This window comes from Bombina bombina, chromosome 11, assembly GCF_027579735.1.
Source record: "Bombina bombina isolate aBomBom1 chromosome 11, aBomBom1.pri, whole genome shotgun sequence".
NCBI lineage: Eukaryota > Metazoa > Chordata > Amphibia > Anura > Bombinatoridae > Bombina > Bombina bombina.
The window spans coordinates 199,986,419-200,010,683 of record NC_069509.1 but is presented as its reverse complement, the minus strand read 5'-3'; the positions used below and the strand labels follow the sequence as shown (position 1 = coordinate 200,010,683).

Here is a 24,265-nt window from a genome sequence, read left to right as displayed (position 1 = left end):
CCTCTTGCCCCTCCTGGTAGGAATGTATATCCCATACGTCACTAGCTCATGGACTCTTGCTAATATGAAAGAAATGAATTTATCAGGTAAGTTCTTACATAAATTATGTTTTTTTCTTGCTCGTCTTCGGTCGAATGACTGGGGGTGGCGCTATATAGACAGCTCTGCTGTGGGTGTCCTCTTGCAGCTTCCTGTTGGGAAGGAGAATATCCCACAAGTAATGGATGAACCCGTGGACTGGATACACCACAAGAGAAATAAATTTATCAGGTAAGCATAAATTTTGTTTTTAGCTATAGTCTTTTGCCTTGATTTTTTCTTTGATATATTTCCTGTCGTCATCTTCCTCAACGCTGCCAAATCTATATTAAAGTCACCTGCTAATATTATTCTCGTCCTAGACCAATTGGTGAGAAGGGTAGATATGTGTCTAAAAAAAGGTTCCTGTTGCTCATTTGGTGCATAGATATTGCAAAGTACTATTTCTGTACCCTGTATATTGCCCCTTACTAAGATATATCGGCCTTCCCTGTCTTTCACTGTATCCCTATGCTCAAAATTTAAAGACGAATTAATCAGAATAGATACTCCCTTAGTCTTGGTGTCAGAAGTAGCATGGAAATGTTGTGTGTATTCCCTGGACCAGTACTTGGGTATCTGCGTACTCAAAACGTGGGTCTCCTGTAAAAACAAAATATTGGCTTTAAGCCTCTTGTGTCATTGCAGTCTTCCTTTTTTATATCCGAGTTAAGACCTCTCACATTGTGAGATATCAAACTAACTCCAGGAAAGTCAATTAATGTAGCCATAATATTGTATCATAAAAATTATGTGTCCCATAATCTCTTCCTCTCTACCTGAGTACTTTGATATATCATATTTCTTACCGTCCTGTAGGACCCAAACTACCAACTCTTGCTCTCCGTCTTTAGTAAGACTCTGGGTATGGTTATTACCTTGTGTGAAGCGAAACTGGCATAGTTCAATACAATTAAATATCATAAATAACTTTTGTGTTTTCTCTGTTCTGTTTTACAGGGAAAATCAAATACATGACATAAAACATATATTTGACGTGTAGTAGATGATACTGTGTATCTCATAACATTATCTAATTTTTCTGTAGGTGGTGTGACATACCAAATAAGGTTCGGTCGGCAAAAAAGAATACATATCTGTGACATATATTTTAATAGTCTCATACCAATGTCTATCATAATTTGTGTATGTGGCATGTAGCCTCCCTGACATTGCCAAGGCAACATCCGGCAAGAAATCTTACCAGTCTCTTATATGCGGTATATATCTGGGCAGCTGTAATCCAGAAGTGAGATCAAGTCCTAGATCTCTTGTTAACCTTTACCCAAGTGGATTTGTGTGTTTGTGTTGAAGCTTGTGTTCCTGTTTTCTCCCCAGGGTCAGCATCGGGTGGAATATCTGGTGTTTCTATACCAAAGATTCTGCAAACCTCAGGTATCTCATGGATTGTCTTGATTGTGGTCACTTTTGCCCTTAACATACTCAAGTATGGCAAAGGAAAGCCCCAGCGATAGGGAATTTGTTTTTTTCTGAGCAATGATGTTAATGGCCTTAAACTCCCCCGTCGTAACGTTCTCACGCACAAGTCTTGGAAAAATTGTACCACATTCCCTTGGTGTTTGAACGTAGGATTTTTGTGAGCTGCATTTAAGATTTTTTCTTTATCTGTAAATTTGAGAAATTTGATAATCACATCTCTTGGTGGCATATCTCTTTGTATCCTAGCCTGAAGTGCTCTTTGGGCTCTCTCAATTTGATAGTCCGTGTTGCCCGTAGCCATTGTAATGGCCTTATAGAGGCCCTGCAGATAAGGGAGAAGGTCTGATGCATTGATTCTGGTACGCCCTTTATTCACAAATTCGATCTTCTGTTGCGATTTTCAACATCCTCCATCTTGTCCTGAAGATCAGTTATTTGCTGTTGTTGAAGGGCAACTGTTTGCGACATAACAGACATTTCTTTCATGTAATTAGCAAGAGTCCATGAGCTAGTTACGTATGGGATATACATTCCTACCAGGAGGGGCAAAGTTTCCCAAACCTCAAAATGCCTATAAATACACCCCTCACCACACCCACAAATCAGTTTTACAAACTTTGCCTCCTGTGGAGGTGGTGAAGTAAGTTTGTTCTAGATTCTACGTTGATATGCGCTCCGCAGCAGGTTGGAGCCCGGTTTTTCCTCTCAGCGTGCAGTGAATGTCAGAGGGATGTGAAGGGAGTATTGCCTATTTGAATTCAATGATCTCCTTCTACGGGGTCTATTTCATAGGTTCTCTGTTATCGGTCGTAGAGATTCATCTCTTACCTCCCTTTTCAGATCGACGATATACTCTTATATATATATATATATACCATTACCTCTACTGATTCTCGTTTCAGTACTGGTTTGGCTTTCTACTACATGTAGATGAGTGTCCTGGGGTAAGTAAGTCTTATTTTCTGTGACACTCTAAGCTATGGTTGGGCACTTTTATATAAAGTTCTAAATATGTGTTTAAACATTTATTTGCCTTGATTCAGGATGTTCAACGTTCCTTATTTTCAGACAGTCATTTTCATATTTGGGATAATGCATATGAATAATTCAATTTTTTCTTACCTTAAAATTTGACTTTTTTTTCTTGTGGGCTATTAGGCTCGCGGGGGCTGAAAATGCTTCATTTTATTGTGTCATTCTTGGCGCGGACTTTCTTGGCGCAAAAATTTTCTTGTCATTTCCGGCGTCATACGTGTTGCCGGAAGTTGCGTCATTTTTTTTGACGTTTTTGCGCCAAAAAATGTCGGCGTTACCGGATGTGGCGCCATTTTTGGCGCCAAAAGCATTTAGGCGACAAATAATGTGGGCGGCTTTTTTGGCGCTAAAAAATTCGAGCGTCATTGTTGTCTCCACAATATTTAAGTCTTATTATTTATTGCTTCTGGTTGCTAGAAGCTTGTTCATTGACATTTTTTTCCCATTCCTGAAACTGTCATTTAAGGAATTTGATCAATTTTGCTTTATATGTTTTTTCTATTACATATTGCAAGATGTCTCAAATGGACTCTGAATCAGAAGCCACTTTTGGAAAAACGCTTAACTGAGTTTCAGTTCTACCAAAGCTAAGTTCATTTATTTTAAATGTTATAAATGTTTATCTTTAGCTATGGTTTGTAATAAGTTATTATGTTATACTTTTACATGCGGAATCCATTAGTATTTATGCTTTATATATTTTCTTTTCTTACAAGAAATATTTAGAAGACTTATAAGAAACATTTTTCTGATTCTATGTTAAAGGCTTTGTCTGACTTCGTGCCTTCTAATAAAATTTTTAGGTCTTTTTCACTTCTTTTTTTAATTATTGAAGTTTCAAATGACCAACAACATACTGATTTATCCTTCTCTGATGATGTTTTTTTCAGAAATTTTCTTCATCAGATATTGACACTAACAAATCTACTTTTTTATTATTTTTCAATTATTAAAGTACATTTGTTCTTTGTTGAAAAGGTGTTGATTATTTTGGATATTAAGGTAATTAGTTCTTTAAGACTAGCTGACATTATTTCTGCCTATTTATTTCTTTAGAGGTTTTCTTTCCAATTCCCTATACTAGGGAATGGAATAGGCTGAGAATTTTCTTTTATTCCTTCTTCAAAGGTTTTAAACTATATTCTTTGCCAGCAGTTAAATTCAATTTGGAGGGTTCTCCAATTTATTGGGGCTATCTCTAATTATACTAATTATGCTATTGTTTCTATAGCAAAAACATAATTTATGTAAGAACTTACCTGATAAATTAATTTCTTTCATATTAGCAAGAGTCCATGAGCTAGTGACGTATGGGATATACATTCCTACCAGGAGGGGCAAAGTTTCCCAAACCTCAAAATGCCTATAAATACACCCCTCACCACACCCACAATTCAGTTTAACGAATAGCCAAGAAGTGGGGTGATAAAAAAGTGCGAAAGCATATAAAATAAGGAATTGGAATAATTGTGCTTTATACAAAAATCATAACCACCCCAAAAAAAAGGCGGGCCTCATGGACTCTTGCTAATATGAAAGAAATGAATTTATCAGGTAAGTTCTTACATAAATTATGTTTTCTTTCATGTAATTAGCAAGAGTCCATGAGCTAGTGACGTATGGGATAATGATTACCCAAGATGTGGATCTTTCCATGCAAGAGTCACTAGAGAGGGAGGGATAAAATAAAGACAGCCAATTCCTGCTGAAAATAATCCACATCCAAAATAAAGTTTAATGAAAAACATAAGCAGAAGATTCAAACTGAAACCGCTGCCTGAAGTACTTTTCTACCAAAAACTGCTTCAGAAGAAGAAAATACATCAAAATGGTAGAATTTAGTAAAAGTATGCAAAGAGGACCAAGTTGCTGCTTTGCAAATCTGATCAATCGAAGCTTCATTCCTAAACGCCCAGGAAGTAGAAACTGACCTAGTAGAATGAGCTGTAATCCTTTGAGGCGGAGTTTTACCCGACTCAACATAGGCAAGATGAATTAAAGATTTCAACCAAGATGCCAAAGAAATGGCAGAAGCTTTCTGGCCTTTTCTAGAACCAGAAAAGATAACAAATAAACTAGAAGTCTTTCGGAAAGACTTAGTAGCTTCAACATAATATTTCAAAGCTCTAACAACATCCAAAGAATGCAATGATTTCTCCTTCGAATTCTTAGGATTAGGACATAATGAAGGAACCACAATTTCTCTACTAATATTGTTAGAATTCACAACTTTAGGTAAAAATTCAAAAGAAGTTCGCAACACTGCCTTATCCTGATGAAAAATCAGAAAAGGAGACTCATAAGAAAGAGCAGATAATTCAGAGACTCTTCTGGCAGAAGAGATTGCCAAAAGGAACAAAACTTTCCAAGAAAGTAATTTAATGTCCAATGAATGCATAGGTTCAAACGGAGGAGCTTGAAGAGCCCCCAGAACCAAATTCAAACTCCAAGGAGGAGAAATTGACTTAATGACAGGTTTTATACGAACCAAAGCTTGTACAAAACAATGAATATCAGGAAGATTAGCAATCTTTCTGTGAAAAAGAACAGAAAGAGCAGAGATTTGTCCTTTAAAAGAACTTGCGGATAAACCTTTATCTAAACCATCCTGAAGAAACTGTAAAATTCTCGGAATTCTAAAAGAATGCCAAGAAAAATGATGAGAAAGACACCAAGAAATATAAGTCTTCCAGACTCTATAATATATCTCTCTGGATACAGATTTACGAGCCTGTAACATAGTATTAATCACAGAGTCAGAGAAACCTCTTTGACCAAGAATCAAGCGTTCAATCTCCATACCTTTAAATTTAAGGATTTGAGATCCTGATGGAAAAAAGGACCTTGCGACAGAAGGTCTGGTCTTAGCGGAAGAGTCCACGGATGGCAAGAGGCCATCCGGACAAGATCCGCATACCAAAACCTGTGAGGCCATGCCGGAGCTACCAGCAGAACAAACTAGCATTCCTTCAGAATCTTGGAGATTACTCTTGGAAGAAGAACTAGAGGCGGAAAGATATAAGCAGGATGATACTTCCAAGGAAGTGATAATGCCTCCACTGCTTCCGCCTGAGGATCCTGGGATCTGGACAGATACCTGGGAAGTTTCTTGTTTAGATGAGACGCCATCAGATCTATTTCTGGAAGCTCCCACATTTGAACAATCTGAAGAAATACCTCTGGGTGAAGAGACCATTCGCCCGGATGCAACATAGAAACATAGAAACATAGATATTGACGGCAGATAAGAGCCATAGGCCCAGCAAGTCTGCCCCACCTTACCTAACAGTATAAACTTATCTAGTTCGTAGGATAGCCCTATGCTTGTCCCATGCATTTTTAAAGTCCCCCACAGTGTTTGTTGCTACTACCTCTTGAGGAAGTTTATTCCATAAATCAATCACTCTTTCTGTAAAGAAGTGCTTCCTCAAATTACTCCTGAATCTACTACCCTTTAGCTTGAGCTCATGACCCCTTGTTCTTGAATTTTCCATTTTATGTAAAATACCCACAGCCTCAGTTTTACTAAACCCTTTAATGTACTTGAAAGTTGCTATCATATCACCTCTTTCCCTTCTCTCCTCTAAGCTATACATATTTAGGTCATTGAGCCTATCCTGGTAAGTTTTATTTTTTAGACCATGTACCATTTTGGTAGCCCTCCTTTGCACAGATTCAAGTTTGTTAATATCCTTCTGAAGATATGGCCTCCAGAACTGCACACAATACTCAAGATGAGGCCTAACTAATGATCTATAAAGTGGCATAAGAACCTTACTATTTCTGCTGCAAATACCTCTACCAATACATCCAAGCATTCTGCTAGCCTTACTCGCTGCCTTACTACATTGTTTACTAAGTTTTAAATCATCTGAAATAATAATTCCCAAGTCCTGTTCCTCGTCTGTAACAGTCAGTAAAGTGTCATTGAGTCTGTAATTAACATTTGGATTTTTCTTCCCTAAATGCATTATTTTACACTTTGCTGTGTTAAACTTTAGATCCCAGTCGTTTGTCCAATCCTCCAATTGTTGTATATCACTTCTCATTTTGTCTACCCCCCCTGGAACATCCACTCTGTTGCAAATTTTTGTATCATCTGCAAAGAGACATACTTTCCCCTGTAGCCCTTTGCTGATATCGCAGATAAATATGTTAAACAAAACAGGCCCCAGAACTGACCCCTGAGGAACACCACCACGTTTGGCGACTGAGATAATCCGCTTCCCAATTGTCTATACCTGGGATATGAACCGCAGATATTAGACAGGAGCTGGATTCCGCCCAAACCAGAATTCGAGATACTTCTTTCATAGCCAGAGGACTGTGAGTCCCTCCTTGATGATTGATGTATGCCACAGTAGTGACATTGTCTGTCTGAAAACAAATGAACGATTCTCTCTTCAGAAGAGGCCAAGACTGAAGAGCTCTGAAAATTGCACGGAGTTCCAAAATATTGATCGGTAATCTCACCTCCTGAGATTCCCAAACTCCTTGTGCCGTCAGAGATCCCCACACAGCTCCCCAACCTGTGAGACTTGCATCTGTTGAAATTACAGTCCAGGTCGGAAGCACAAAAGAAGCCCCCTGAATTAAACGATGGTGATCTGTCCACCACGTTAGAGAGTGTCGTACAATCGGTTTTAAAGATATTAATTGAGATATCTTCGTGTAATCCTTGCACCATTGATTCAGCATACAGAGCTGAAGAGGTCGCATATGAAAACGAGCAAAGGGGATCGCATCCGATGCAGCAGTCATAATACCTAGAATTTCCATGCATAAGGCTACCGAAGGGAATGATTGTGACTGAAGGTTTCGACAAGCTGAGATCAATTTTAGACGTCTCTTGTCTGTTAAAGACAGAGTCATGGACACTGAATCTATCTGGAAACCCAGAAAGGTTACCCTTGTCTGAGGAATCAATGAACTTTTTGGTGAATTGATCCTCCAACCATGATCTTGAAGAAACAACACAAGTCGATTCGTATGAGATTCTGCTAAATGTAAAGACTGAGCAAGTACCAAGATATCGTCCAAATAAGGAAATACCACAATACCCTGTTCTCTGATTACAGACAGAAGGGCACCGAGAACCTTTGTAAAAATTCTTGGAGCTGTAGCTAGGCCAAACGGCAGAGCCACAAACTGGTAATGCTTGTCCAGAAAAGAGAATCTCAGGAACTGATAATGATCTGGATGAATCGGAATATGCAGATATGCATCCTGTAAATCTATTGTGGACATATAATGCCCTTGCTGAACAAAAGGCAAGATAGTCCTTACAGTTACCATTTTGAACGTTGGTATCCTTACATAACGATTCAATATTTTTAGATCCAGAACTGGTCTGAAGGAATTCTCCTTCTTTGGTACAATGAAGAGATTTGAATAAAACCCCATCCCCTGTTCCAGAACTGGAACTGGCATAATTACTCCAGCCAACTCTAGATCTTAAACACAATTAAGAAATGCTTCAGCTTTCACTGGATTTACTGGGACACAGGAAAGAAAAAATCTCTTTGCAGGAGGTCTCATCTTGAAACCAATTCTGTAGCCTTCTGAAACAATGTTCTGAATCCAAAGATTGTGAACAGAATTGATCCAAATTTCTTTGAAAATACGTAACCTGCCCCCTACCAGCTGAGCTGGAATGAGGGCCGCACCTTCATGTGGACTTAGAAGCAGGCTTTGCCTTTCTAGAAGGCTTGGATTTATTCCAGACTGGAGATGGTTTCCAAACTGAAACTGCTCCTGAGGATGAAGGATCAGGCTTTTGTTCTTTGTTGAAACGAAAGGAACGAAAACGATTATTAGCCCTGTTTTTACCCTTAGATTTTTTATCCTGTGGTAAAAAAGTTCCTTTCCCACCAGTAACAGTTGAGATAATAGAATCCAACTGAGAACCAAATAATTTGTTACCCTGGAAAGAAATGGAAAGTAGAGTTGATTTAGAAGCCATATCAGCATTCCAAGTTTTAAGCCATAAAGCTCTTCTAGCTAAAATAGCTAGACATAAACCTGACATCAACTCTGATAATATCAAAAATGGCATCACAGATAAAATTATTAGCATGCTGAAGAATAATAATATTATGAGAATCATGATCTGTTACTTGTTGCGCTAAAGTCTCCAACCAAAAAGTTGAAGCTGCAGCAACATCAGCCAATGATATAGCAGGTCTAAGAAGATTACCTGAACACAGATAAGCTTTTCTTAGAAAGGATTCAATTTTCCTATCTAAAGGATCTTTAAACGAAGTACCATCTGACGTAGGAATAGTAGTACGTTTAGCAAGGGTAGAAATAGCCCCATCGACTTTAGGGATTTTGTCCCAAAATTCTAATCTGTCAGACGGCACAGGATATAATTGCTTAAAACGTTTAGAAGGAGTAAATGAATTACCCAATTTATCCCATTCTCTGGAAATTACTTCAGAAATAGCATTAGGAACAGGAAAAACTTCTGGAATAACCACAGGAGATTTAAATACCTTATCTAAACGTTTAGAATTAGTATCAAGAGGACCAGAATCCTCAATTTCTAAAGCAATTAGTACTTCTTTAAGTAAAGAACGAATAAATTCCATTTTAAATAAATATGAAGATTTATCAGCATCAATCTCTGAGACAGAATCCTCTGAACCAGAAGAGTCATCAGAATCAGAATGATGATGTTCATTTAAAAATTCATCTGTAGAGAGAGAAGTTTTAAAAGATTTTTTATGTTTACTAGAAGGAGAAATAACAGACATAGCCTTCTTGATGGATTCAGAAACAAAATCTCTTATGTTATCAGGAACATTCTGCACCTTAGATGTTGAAGGAACTGCAACAGGCAATGGTACATTACTAAAGGAAATATTATCTGCTTTAACAAGTTTGTCATGACAATTAATACAAACAACAGCCGGAGGAATAGCTACCAAAAGTTTACAGCAGATACACTTAGCTTTGGTAGTTCCAGCACTAGACAGCGATTTTCCTGAAGTATCTTCTGTCTCAGATGCAACGTGAGACATCTTGCAATATGTAAGAGAAAAAACAACATATAAAGCAAAATTGATCAAATTCCTTAAATGACAGTTTCAGGAATGGGAAAAAATGCCAATAAACAAGCTTCTAGTAACCAGAAGCAAAGAAAAAATGAGACTGAAATAATGTGGAGACAAAAGAGACGCCAAAAATGACGCCACATCCGGAACGCCGACATTTTTGGCGCAAAAGGACGTCAAAAAATGACGCAACTTCCGGCGACACGACCCTGTTCTCTATGACGCCGGAAACAGAAAAGATTTTTTGCGCCAAAAAAGTCTGCGCCAAGAATGACGCAATAAAATGAAGCATTTTCAGCTCCCGCGAGCCTAACAGCCCACAGGGAAAAAAGAGTCAAATTTTAAGGTAAGAAAAAAAATTGATTCAAATGCATTATCCCAAATATGAAACTGACTGTCTGAAAATAAGGAATGTTGAACATCCTGAGTCAAGGCAAATAAATGTTTGAATACATATATTTAGAACTTTATAAATAAAGTGCCCAACCATAGCTTAGAGTGTCACAGAAAATAAGATTTACTTACCCCAGGACACTCATCTACATGTTTGTAGAAAGCCAAACCAGTACTGAAACGAAAATCAGCAGAGGTAATGGTATATAAATAAGAGTATATCGTCGATCTGAAAAGGGAGGTAAGAGATGAATCTCTACGACCGATAACAGAGAACCTATGAAATAGACCCCGTAGAAGGGGATCACTGCATTCAAATAGGCAATACTCTCCTCACATCCCTCTGACATTCACTGCACGCTGAGAGGAAAACCGGGCTCCAACTTGCTGCGGAGCGCATATCAACGTAGAATCTAGCACAAACTTACTTCACCACCTCCATAGGAGGCAAAGTTTGTAAAACTGAATTGTGGGTGTGGTGAGGGGTGTATTTATAGGCATTTTGAGGTTTGGGAAACTTTGCCCCTCCTGGTAGGAATGTATATCCCATACGTCACTAGCTCATGGACTCTTGCTAATTACATGAAAGAAATAGTATTTATTTTCCTTTAGATAGTTGTATCTTATTTATGGAAAATTATTTAGTTTCAGGTACTTTTCAAGGTCCTGTGATTTATTTGGATATTGCAATTGCTTAATTTTCTCTGTTTACTTTAAGATCAAGTATCAGATTATGATTTATTTTAGCATTGTTAAAGGGACAACATTTACTAGACTAGGTGCTGTTGCATTTGTCTTGTTGTTTTGCATTTATTGATTATGCAAGTCCACTGTATTGGCTGGTCCTTTAAACCGGACTATCATGCTAATAATTTCATTTGTGTCTTCATTTTATTGAATATTTTCGCAAATGAGGGTTAATCTATGTCTTTAGCTTTTTTAGCTAGAAGAATTTTGTGATTTTTAAAAAAAAATAAAAATCCATATTTCCTTTGTTCTAAGATAATCAATTATTTGTTTTATAATTGGATTCAATTCTTAACTGTTACTCTGGGCTTCAAGGTTGAGTTTTAAGACTAAAACATTAAGCTTATACTAGTTTGGTTGTTCTTATTAAGGAACGAATTCCTGAGTTCTTTCCCAAGTAACATGTCTATAATTGTTCGAAATCAGCTCCCTAATTTTGCGATGTACGTGCCGTATTCCAGCTTGGCTGGTAAGGGGCAGGTTAAGGCTTCTTTGAAATTTATTTTGTCCAAAATTTCTTTGATTTTATTCCAGCAAGGTTAACACTTTCTTTAACTGTGTTTCTGTCCTATATATTTTGGGTACTGTTGAAGCATGGCTGGGCACCCATGGGATTCAAGCGCTGCTCAGACCTGGAATCTTCTGGGGTATTTCTTCCAGTTTCTTTTGAGGAACCGGGTTTTGGAGTTTTATTCAAACTATTTTGCTTTTTTATGGTCTTTGATTGCATTATTTGTTTTCATTAGATACAATAAATGCATATTTTCATTTTTCTGTTTTCATTCAGATTATTTTCTGAGGATGCGGAATCTCATATGATTCACTTACTCTTCAGAACATAGTTAGAGGATCTTCTTTTCTAAAGCTCTTGATCCCTCACACAAGGGTCACCTTTTTTAGGTTTCCAGATAGTTTGTGTCACTGTCCTTGTCTCTATCAGACAAGGGATAATGTTATTGGGTTCCGTCTATCGGTACCTTTAGTCTCTATTATTTCCTTCAGTTGCTATATATGCATAGAAGTTTTAGGTCGTATGGCCACAGCATTGGATTCAATTCCCTTTGCTCATTTTCTCTAGAAAGAACCTTTTCAGTCTTTTATAAGTGTTGTTTCTTCAAGAACATGGTTGGAGGATCAATTTACCAAAAAGTTTGTTTGATTCCTCAGACAAGGGCAACCTTTTTAGGTTTCCTGATGGATTCAGTGTTCTTGATTCTGTCTCTGACGGACAAGAGGCGTCTGAAATTGGTTTCAGCTTATCGAAACCTTCAGTCTCAATCATTCCCTTCGGTAGCTTTATGTATGGAAATTCTAGGTCTTATGACTGCTGCATTGGATGCGATTCCCTTTGCTCGTTTTCACATGCGACCTCTTCAGCTCTGTATGCTGAACCAGTGGTGCAGGGATTATACAAAGATATCTCAATTAATATATTTAAAACCGATTGTTCGACACTCTCTGACGTGGTGGACAGATAACCATTGTTTAGTTCAGGGGGCTTCTTTTTGTTCCTCCAACCTAGACTGTGATCTCAACAGATGCAAATCTGACAGGTTGGGGAGCTGTATGGGGGTTTCTGACAGCACAAGGGGTTTGGGAATCTCAGGAGGTGAGATTACCAATCAACATTTTTGGAACTCCGTGCAATTTTCAGAGCTCTTCAGTCGTGGCCTCTTCTAAAGAGAGAGTCGTTCATTTGTTTCTAGACGGACGATGTCACAACCGTGGCATATGTCAATCATCAAGGAGGAACTCAGTCCTCTGGCTATGAAAGAATTCTCTCGAATACTTGTATGGGCGGAATCCAGCTCCTGTCTAATTTCTGCGGTTCATATCCCAGGTATAGACAGTTGGGAAGCGGATTATCTCAGTCGCCAAACACTACATCCGGGCGAATGGTTTCTTCACCCAGAGGTATTTCTTCAGATTGTTCAAATATGGGGACTTCCAGAAATAGATTTGATGGCTTCTCATCTAAACAAGAAGCTTCCCAGGTATCTGTCCAGATCCAGGGATCCTCAGGCGGAAGTAGTGGATGCATTGTCACTTCCTTGGAAGTATCATCCTGTTTATATCTTTCCGCCTATTGTTCTTTTTCCAAGATTCTAAGGAACGTTCGTTTATTCTGCTGGTGGCTCCAGCATGGCCTCACAGGTTTTGGTATGCGGATCTTGTCCGGATGGCCACTTGCCAACCGTGGACTCTTCCGTTAAGACCAGACCTTCTATCGCAAGGTCCTTTTTTCCGTCAGGTTCTCAAATCCTTCAATTTGAAGGTATGGAGATTGAACGCTTGATTCTCAATCATAGAGGTTTCTCTGACTCTGTGATTAATACTATGTTACAGGCTCGTAAAACTGTATCTAGGAAGATATATTATCGAGTCTGGAAGATTTTCATTTCTTGGTTTTTTTCTCATCTTTTTTCTTGGCATTCTTTTAGAATTCCTAGAATTTTACAGTTTCTTCAGGTTGGTTTGGATAAAGGTTTGTCTGCAAGTTCCTTGAAAGGTCAAATCTCTGCTCTTTCTGTTCTTTTTTTCACAGAAAGATTGCTAGTCTTCCTGATATTCATTGTTTTGTACAAGCTTTGGCTCGTATAAAACCTGTTATTAAGTCAATCTCTCCTCCTTGGAGTTTGAATTTGGTTCTGGGGGCTCTTCAAGCTCCTCCGTTTCAACCTATGCATTCACTAGACATTAAATTACTTTCTTGGAAAATTGTTTCTTTTGGCCATCTCTTCTGCTAGAAGAGTTTCTGAATTATCTGCTCTTTCTTGTGAGTCTCCTTTTCTGATTTTTCATCAGGATAAGGCGTTGTTGCGAACTTCTTTTAAAATTTTACCTAAGGTTGTGAATTCTAACAACATTAGTAGAGAAATCGTTGTCCCTTCATTATGTCCTAATCCTAAGAATTCTAAGGAAAACTCGTTGCATTCTTTGGATGTAGTTAGAGCTTTGAAATATTATGTTGAAGCTACTAAGGATTTCCGAAAGACTTCTAGTCTATTTGTTATCTTTTCCGGTTCTAGGAAAGGTCAGAAGGCTTCTGCCATTTCTTTGGCATCTTGGTTAAAATCTTTGTTTCATCATGCCTATGTCGAGTCGGGTAAAACTCCGCCTCAAAGGATTACAGCTCATTCTACTAGGTCAGTTTCTACTTCCTGGGCGTATAGGAATGAAGCTTGTTGATCAGATTTGCAAAGCAGCCACTTGGTATTCTTTGCATACTTTTACTAAATTCTACCATTTTGATGTGTTTTCTTCTTCTGAAGCAGTTTTTGGTAGAAAAGTACTTCAGGCAGCTGTTTCAGTTTGATTCTTCTGCTTATAATTTCTGTTTTTTTCATTATAAGATTTAAACTTTATTTTTGGGTGTGGATTATTTTCAGCGGAATTGGCTGTCTTTATTTTATCCCTCCCTCTCTAGTGACTCTTGCGTGGAAGATCCACATCTTGGGTAGTCATTATCCCATACGTCACTAGCTCATGGACTCTTGCTAATTACATGAAAGAAAACATTTTTTTTTTTTTTATTGAGGTATAAAACAAGACAGAAACATCAGGCATGTCAGTACAAATTAGGCAACAAAATTACTTTCAGAGATAATACGCATACATCTAAACATAATAACCCGGTTGAATGTAGCTGACAACATTGGAAAATGTAATATGACATATGTCTCGCCATCAATATAAACCCTCTACTAGTCACATGAGGCCTCTTTTGGACCTTTTAGTACTATCATTTATACAGAAATTCAGAGTGTTATCATGTTCAATAGGGGACTACTCTTGAGTCCCTAAGGAAAACCCCTGTGTTTATATTTTTCTATATAATGTAAAGTTAAATAGTGAACCATATTCTATCCATATAAAATAAACAATAAATATTTGTAAAGACTCTGTGTGGTGGTGAACATCAAAAGATAACAATCAATTGCGCCTTAGGGTAACAAGGTAAAACTGAAAGGGCCTCTCCTGGACCCTCAGGACTAAAATTAGGTCTAATGTAGAACCGCAACCTGAAATATCAGAATATGACTGAGGGTACAGTCTTAAGGCTAATCCATCAAATAGGGATAATAAATCATAGCTGTCATGGATTATATCTGTCATGGGGGAACTCTAAACTTTAATATGAGGGTTCCCTACCTAATATAGCTAGTGCAGAGAACATGTATATAGCCACTTTAACAACTAGTTTCATTGGGGCTATATGCTTAATTCTAATTTGGAGTGGCAGGGTATAATTATGGTCTGCTAAATATAGCGTAAGGTAATGCAGTAGTGTGACATTAACTAAAGTAGTTTATTGTGAACTTGCGCCTCTTATAGTAAAGGGACCATACATAATTATATTGATGAGCAATAAAGAAACTTTCAATGTATATGCAGTTGTAAAATGAAGATCTCCCATGTGCATTATAGCTAATTAAATGTGTTTTTAACCCCGAGCATGCTATATATGTTCCATGAAATATCCTCTTATCTAGGAAAGGTGCTTAGGGCAAAGGAGTACACTTAGTATGCTAAACCTTGTAAACATAGTACTATAAGGGAATCGAGAGCCTCTACTTTGCATTGACTATCATTAAGATCATGTAGCAGGTATGACTCGAGAATCAACGTAATGTATACAGTCTAGCAGTCTAAAACAACTAACAATGACAGTAAAAAGCAAACAGCAACTGCGGCTTTGTGTTAAGCTAATATGACATTCTGAGCCTCATATGATATGTGCGCACAGCTAGGGTTGTTCCTAGCGGAAATGAAATAAACTAATGGTGCAGTCACATCGCTCAGTAGCAAACACACAGCAAAGCAAATGAGGTTAAACAGTAAACAATAGGGATATAAAAACGCAAACGGCAAACATATCATATAGAGCCATATAGACTCTTAGCACTCTGAGTCCCATAACGAAATTAATGAAGCAGCCTCTATAAACTAGTCATATACCAAATAGAGTAAGTCATGTCCCAGTCATTGTTAAATTAAGGAAAGGTAAAACATAAGCAGCGGCATGTTTTATATAGCTTAATAACAGGTAGGGTCCGTAACATGGGGCTGGAGACACAAATGAATATGTGAGCAATTACCCATAAGCCTAATATTGTATCTGCAGGGGTTCATCCAATTCCCCCTCTGATATCCAGAAAAGTTAGTGGATGTTCCCTGGATGGTCACCCCAATGCACGGCACTGAAATGTGCACTGAAATGTGCACCATGCGGCTAGCATATATAAAACAGTGACGACTCAGAGGAAAGATAGGAGCTCTTATTCCTGGAGGCTATAGGAAAGTAGATACAAAGCAAAAAAAAGGGATCGCAACACAGACTCACTGTCCCCCACGAAAGCTCTAACCAATTCCTGTGCGATTGAGGCGGAACCGGCAAACACAGTCCCCGCAACCATGAAAGTCAAGTGTCCCAAGAGCCGGGAACGCACAGCGGCAGTGCCGCAACTAAGTAAGTCTCGCTAATTCTTGTGCCCTCCTTTCTTTCAGCTCTGTCTGGCAGTTTTAGTGTTAGCAGCGCTCCTGTCAAGTATCCTTCGTTGGGCATGTAGCTTGCTTGCCTTGTATGCCGATGTAGTGCTTTTGCTTTAGTAGCCGCCATCTTGGCCGCCTGTAATATCCGGGTTTTCAGTTTGTGTATGATCATCCGATCAGAGCCAGTAGCTTGTTTTCTGCGTGCCGATTTTACAGAGTTAGCCTTCTTAATCAGCATCCGATGCCTCTGTTTTCTTTGAATAGGCAGGCATTGCATTCTCTTGTTAATTGCACCCTTTGCAGCTTTACTTGGGATCTTCACATTAGTATGCGCTCCATTGTAAACAATATGGTCATCTCTTGCCAGTCCTTGGGTTATAATAATTTCCATGTCCCCCGGCTGGCAACAGACAGTAGGCTCCGTGGGTATAGTAACATGGTGGTTTGTTTCAGTGAAAAGTAGCATGCTGAGATCCTTCAGCAGCTGCTCGTAAGATTGCTTGATCGCGGTCTCCATTTTGTGCTCCCAAACGCCCACTGCATCCAAGGCGTCCATGATAGGAAATAATTTGCTGTAGTAGTAAGTAGTACTACTCGTAACCCCAGTCTCCTAGGGGGGGGAATATGCGGCAGCCCCGGCTCCACAAACCGACAAACACTGTGTGAGCGCAGCAGCCGTGAGGCCTAACTGTAGAGCATAGGCAAAGATTAATCCTGAAAGAACCTCCCAGGGTTGACAGATTCTTGAATCTAGTAGGGATTAGTTAGGTTTTAGCTGTTAAACTCAATTCTAGAGAAAGGCAATATAATTATCAGGTGAAACTCCAAAATAGAGCCAGGAGCTCCCTCAAGACACGTCTTGCCGCTACAGCTGTAGGCTCCGCCCCCCGCCCCCCCCCAGAAAACATAATTTATGTAAGAACTTACCTGATAAATTCATTTATTTCATATTAGCAAGAGTCCATGAGGCCCACCCTTTTGTGGTGGTTATGATTTTTTGTATAAAGCACAATTATTCCAATTCCTTATTTTTTATGCTTTCGCACTTTTTTCTTATCACCCCACTACTTGGCTATTCGTTAAACTGAATTATGGGTGTGGTGAGGGGTGTATTTATAGGCATTTTGAGGTTTGGGAAACTTTGCCCCTCCTGGTAGGAATATATATCCCATACGTCACTAGCTCATGGACTCTTGCTAATATGAAAGAAATGAATTTATCAGGTAAGTTCTTACATAAATTGTTTTTCTTCTAAATCTCCTCTATCATTCTCCAGAGCATCTACTCTGTTACCAATTTCTAGTATATCACTTTTGATGTCTGATAGACTGTTGGCTACTGTGGTATGGAGACTATCAATTTTGTCCCATAGTTTCTCAAAGTTCGTTGCAATGTCTTGCTTCGATACTAACAGGGTGAGATCAGCCTTAGTTGCAGGTTTCTGGGCATCTACAGATTTACATTGCTCAGATTCCATACCAGAGTCACCTCCCAGCTCCACAGTTGTGGTTTCTAATTGTTTGCTAGGTGTATTGGGTCTGAGGAATGTGTCCATGGAAGTCAGTTTATTACCTTTCTCAGGTTTCTGAACTCTTCTGGTAGGCATTTTAAGTTTTAGATGTAGTTATTGTTTACCCAGATCGCATCACGATCCTATAAGTAGTTATATGTAAAAAATGCTTTAGCTTTTATTAGCCCCACAGTGTCCAACATAAGTGTTCCCTTCACCGAGTATAAAATGGAGTATATACACTTTGGAAGTATATTGATCTAAGGCTTGATGTGTGTCTCTAGATTCCGGTTAGCTTATAACATTACCAAATTTGCAAAAGGGATATGAAGATCTCCCTATACAATTCTCCAGAAGCGTGTTTAAATAGACCACATTTAGTGTGCGGATATAACTGCAGCTTGGGGTACCAGGTATTCATATATTTAACAGGTTAGGGTAAGACCCGCATTGTACAGCCACAACCACAGCAGCCACATGCGTTTTTTAAATGCGGCGTGTCCCATCTGTATCTCACCGCTGCCTTTATAGCCCTCTGGCAGTTACTCCTTCATTTCCCCACAGCTGTATTACTATCCCCAATGTCAAACAGTGTCATATCTATTGCCACCTCCGTTTCAACAATGCTCACCCACCAGCACGCAATGGCCACATCAATGGCAAGTCCGTCTATACTCTGCACAAGTCTCTCGGTAGCCGTGTGATGCACCTAAAATGGCGCCCGCTGCGTTTGCTCCCACCTCATCTGAGTCTCAAAGGTTGCTGTGTGTAGCTGCGGTGAGAGAATTCTCCTGAGAGAATTACAGCTCACTCCACTAGGGCCTTCAACAATGAGGCCTCTGTAGAACAGATTTGTAAGGCTGCAACTTGGTCGTCTTTGCACACTTTTTTTAAATTCTATAAATTTGATTCTTTTGCCTTGGGTGAGGCTTCTTTTGGGAGAAAAAGGTTCTGCAAGCAGTGGTGCCTTCTGTTTAGGTCTGCCTGTCTTGCCCTCCCTAATCATCTGTGTCCTCTAGCTTGGGTATTGATTCCCAACAGTAGTTGATGATTCCGTGGACTCACTGTCTTAAGAAAGAAAACAAAATGTATGCTTACCTGATAAATGTATTTCTCTTGTTAAGTGTAGTCAGTCCACGGGTCATCCATTACTTATGGAATATATCTGTTCCTAACAGGAAGCTGCAAGAGGATCACCCAGCAGAGCTGCTACATAGCTCCTCCCCTCACATGTCATATTTAGTCATTCTCTTGCAGCCTAACTAGATAGGTCGCTGTGAGAGGTCTGAAGAATCTTTACAAAAGTTCTGGGCTCACTTCTGGCGGTTCTAAGACCGCGAGGCATAGCGCTGACTCCGTACCTAGACGACATTCTGATACAAGCGTCAAGTTTTCAAACTGCCAAGTCTCATACAGAGATAGTTCTGGCATTTCTGAGGTCGCATGGGTGGAAGGTGAACGTGGAAAAGAGTTCTCTATTACCACTTACAAGAGTTCCCTTTCTAGGGACTCTTATAGATTCTGTAGAGATGAAAATTTACCTGACAGAGGCCAGGTTATCAAAACTTCTAAATGCTTGACGTGTCCTTCATTCCATTCCACACCCGTCAGTAGCTCAGTGCATGGAAGTAATCGGCTTAATGGTAGCGGCAATGGACATAGTACCATTTGCGCGCCTGCATCTCAGACCTCTGCAATTGTGCATGCTAAGTCAGTGGAATGGGGATTATTCAGATTTGTCCCCCCTACTAAGTCTGGATCAAGAGACCAGAGATTCTCTTCTATGGTGGCTCTCTCGGCCACATCTGTCCAAGGGGATGACCTTTCGCAGGCCAGATTGGACGATTGTAACAACAGACGCCAGCCTTCTAGGCTGGGGCGCAGTCTGGAACTCCCTGAAAGCTCAGGGATTATGGACTCAGGAGGAGAAACTCCTCCCAATAAATATTCTGGAGTTAAGAGCAATATTCAATGCTCTCCTAGCTTGGCCTCAGTTAGCAACTCTGAGGTTCATCAGATTTCAGTCGGACAACATCACGACTGTGGCTTACATCAACCATCAAGGGGGAACCAGAAGTTCCCTAGCGATGTTGGAAGTCTCAAAGATAATTCGCTGGGCAGAGTCTCACTCTTGCCACCTGTCAGCGATTTACATCCCAGGCGTAGAGAACTGGGAGGCGGATTTTCTAAGTCGCCAGACTTTTCATCCGGGGGAGTGGGAACTTCATCCGGAGGTCTTTGCTCAACTGATTCTTCGTTGGGGCAAACCAGATCTGGATCTCATGGCGTCTCGCCAGAACGCCAAGCTTCCTTGTTACGGATCCAGGTCCAGGGACCCGGGAGCGGTGCTGATAGATGCTCTGACAGCCCCTTGGGTCTTCAACATGGCTTATGTGTTTCCACCATTCCCGATGCTTCCTCGTTTGATTGCCAAGATCAAACAGGAGAGAGCTTCGGTGATTCTGATGGCGCCTGCGTGGCCACGCAGGACCTGGTATGCAGACCTAGTGGACATGTCGTCCTGTCCACCGTGGTCTCTACCTCTGAGACAGGACCTTCTAATTCAGGGTCCTTTCAAACATCCAAATCTAATTTCTCTGAGGCTGACTGCATGGAGATTGAACGCTTGATTCTATCAAAGCGTGGCTTCTCGATACCTTAATACAGGCTAGGAAGCCTGTTACCAGAAAAATTTACCATAAGATATGGCGTAAATATTTATATTGGTGCGAATCCAAGAGTTACTCATGGAGTAAGGTTAGGATTCCTAGGATATTGTCCTTTCTACAAGAGGGTTTAGAAAAGGGCTTATCTGCTAGTTTGTTAAAGGGACAGATTTCTGCTCTGTCTATTCTTCTACACAAACGTCTGGCTGAAGTTCCAGACGTTCAGGCTTTTTGTCAGGCTTTAACTAGGATTAAGCCTGTGTTTAAGACTGTTGCTCCGCCGTGGAGCTTAAACTTAGTTCTTAATGTTCTTCAAGGTGTTCCATTTGAACCCCTTCATTCCATTGATATCAAGCTGTTATCCTGGAAGGTTTTGTTTTTGATGGCTATTTCCTCGGCTCGAAGAGTCTGAGTTATCTGCCTTACATTGTGATTCTCCTTATCTGATTTTTCATTCAGACAAGGTAGTTCTGCGTACTAAACCTGGGTTCTTACCTAAGGTAGTTACTAACAGGAATATCAATCAAGAGATTGTTGTTCCATCACTGTGTCCTAACCCTTCTTCAAAGAAGGAACGACTTTTGCATAATTTGGACGTAGTCCGTGCCCTGAAGTTCTATTTGCAGGCAACTAAAGATTTTCGTCAAACTTCTTCCCTGTTTGTCGTTTACTCTGAACAGAGAAGAGGTCAAAAGGCTTCGGCTACCTCTCTCTCTTTTTGGCTTCGTAGCATAATACGTTTAGCCTATGAGACTGCTGGACAGCAGCCTCCTGAAAGGATTACAGCTCATTCTACTAGAGCTGTGGCTTCCACCTTTAAAAATGAGGCCTCTGTTGAACAGATTTGCAAGGCTGCGACTTGGTCTTCGCTTCACACCTTTTCAAAATTTTACAAATTTGACACTTTTGCTTCTTCGGAGGCTATTTTTGGGAGAAAGGTACTTCAGGCAGTGGTTCCTTCTGTTTAATGTTCCTGCCTTGTCCCTCCCTTCATCCGTGTACTTTAGCTTTGGTATTGGTATCCCATAAGTAATGGATGACCCGTGGACTGACTACACTTAACAAGAGAAAACATAATTTATGCTTACCTGATAAATTTATTTCTCTTGTAGTGTAGTCAGTCCACGGCCCGCCCTGTCTTTAAGGCAGGCCTAAATTTTAATTAAACTCCAGTCACCACTGCACCCTATGGTTTCTCCTTTCTCGTCTGCTTTGGTCGAATGACTGAATATGACATGTGAGGGGAGGAGCTATATAGCAGCTCTGCTTGGGTGATCCTCTTGCAGCTTCCTGTTAGGAAGAGATATATTCCATAAGTAATGGATGACCCGTGGACTGACTACACTACAAGAGAAATAAATTTATCAGGTAAGCATAAATTATGTTTTCTTTCTTGACACAGTGAGTCCACGGCCCTCACTGTTTATATAAACCTCAGGCACCTCTGCACCTTGTGTTATTTCCTTTCTCTCCTTTTCCTTCGGTCGAATGACTGGGGGTTGTGGGAAGTGATACTTAACAGCTTTGCTGTGGTGCTCTATGCCGCCTCCTGCTGGCCAGGAGTGATATTCCTAACAGTAATTGATGATTTGTGGACTCACCGTGTCAAGAAAGAAATACATTTATCAGGTAAGCATAAATGTTTGTTTTTGTTACACAAGCGTCTGGCGGATGTGCCACATGTTCAGTCTTTTGATCAGGCCTTTGTTTAAACCTGTTGCTCCTCCTTGGAGCCTTAATCTTGTTCTTAAATTGTTACAACAGGCTCAGTTTAAGCCAATGCATTCCATAGATATTAAGTTGCTATCTTGTAAGGTTGTGTTTCTTATTGCTATCTCTTCTGCTCTGAGAGTTTCGGAATTCTCAACTTTGCAGTGTGATCCGCCTTATCTTTCATGGGGATAAGGCGGTTCTTTGCACTAAATTGGGGTTTCTTCTTAAAGTGGTTTTGAATAGAAATATTAATCAGGAAATTGTTGTTCCTCTGTCCTAATCCTCCTCATAAAGAACGTCTGTCACACAACTTGGATGTTGTGCGTGTTCTAAAATTCTACCTACAGGCGACTGCACTGTTTTTGTTTCTCAGGAAAGCGTAAGGGTCAGAAGGCTTCGTCTACTTCTCTTTCCTTCTGGTTGAGAAGTATGATTCGTTTTGCCTATGAGACTGCTGGACAGCAGCCTCCTGAGAATTAGGATTAGAATTTGATACTTTTGCTTTGGGGGTCTTCTAGCGGTGGTGCCTTCTGTTTAGGTCTGCCTGTCTTGTTCTCCTTCCTTGTTCATTCTGTGTACTCTAGCTTGGGTATTGGTTCCCACTACTAATTGAATAATGTTGTGGACTCTCCATATCTTAGGAAAGAAAACCAAATTTATCCAAGGAAGGCGAGGTGGCAGGCACTGCTAAGAACCAGGCGCAATAGAAAAATTTAAAAAGTATATAAACTTTAATGAAAAATATATATAAAATACAGGATAGGCATGACACAGGACAAGAGAGGAAAGTAGAGTGATCAGGTAAGCCTAAATTTAGTTTTTTTTGTTTGCTAACGGTTTGAACAGTTCTCCAATCCGTGCTGATTGGAGAACAGTCCAAACCATTAACAAGCAAAAATAAATAGTTTTGAAGTGGGCGGCTGGAGCGCGGGTGGCCGGAGGGTATTAGAATCTCAGCGCTACATTAAAATGTAAGTTATAGCGCATCTTGATTACAACTGATGAATTAAACTCATCTAAAATATCACTAACATTCTAGATCTGTTTATTCAAAGGGGAACTTTCACATCACTTTAAACAGAAAATTATCTTTAGATTGTTCCTCAAAAGGCATTTTATTTAAATGTAAAAAAAGTCTCCACCCTTGCAGCACCATAAAATTTGCGTAAATCTCATTGTATAATTGCGTCGAACAACCCTGAAAAATCTGTAGTCCTAAGACTTGTGGTAATACATTTATATTGTGTGACCCTGTAAGATGCACTAGATAACCAGTTGGCTTTTGTATATTTACAACGCAAGATCTAGGTTTTCATTTTGTGATTACAGTGATCAAATGGTGTAATCTGATTCGTTGGTGCATGTAGTTATATCACTAGTGACCAGGCAAGTCTCTGTTGAACCCCCACAAATGGGTTAAACGCATGGTTAAAGTACCAGTCAGGACCCACAGAGACCAGCTTGTCCTGGGCGGAAACTGGCGTAGATCCGTTCAGCAGTTGCACGTCCCAGCGTGTCTTTTCTTTAAAATATATATTTTTAACTAACGGCCCTTTGGTAAATAAAATGATACATTTCATATAGATTATAAGAATCCTATTTAATACTTTTGTCTGATATAGGTTTAGACTAAAACAATGTGTCTCCTTTATTGAGGATGTTTGACATCAGGTAATCTCCTGTCCTAAACACACAACTGTCAGCATTAAAGGGACATAAAACAGGTTGAGATCTGTGCATATCCTAAAAGGGCTAATTAATTAAACATAGTTTGCATAAAAAAAATGTAAAAAAATTTCTGGCAAGTATTTTAAAAATTTCAAAAATAAGCAAAATGAATTTCATAGCTTAGCTGCCTGGAGCAGCCAACTCCACCCCCTTATCAGTGTTTAGACACAGGCATTGTATTTCAACTAAGTTCACAGCTTCTAGGCAGCTCCAGCATATAATCCCTATGCATTCTACCAAAAGAACAATAGATATTCGTACAGCCATAGAACTAAAAAGAAAGGGTTAATGGTGAGGCACTGCAGTACATATTATATTTTGTCTCTTTCCCAACTTGTTTTATGTCCCTTTAAATGATCTGCCTGTTAGGTTATAGGTTATTACCAGTGTGTGTTCTGTCTGCCCAT

General features: G+C 39.6%; 1 protein-coding gene across 1 annotated transcript in view; it reads left to right on the top strand.

Moving 5' to 3' along the window:
- USP22 (ubiquitin specific peptidase 22) overlaps nt 1-24,265 on the top strand; it is a gene marked incomplete in the record, with an annotated part of 358,413 nt that overhangs the window by 243,625 nt on the left and 90,523 nt on the right.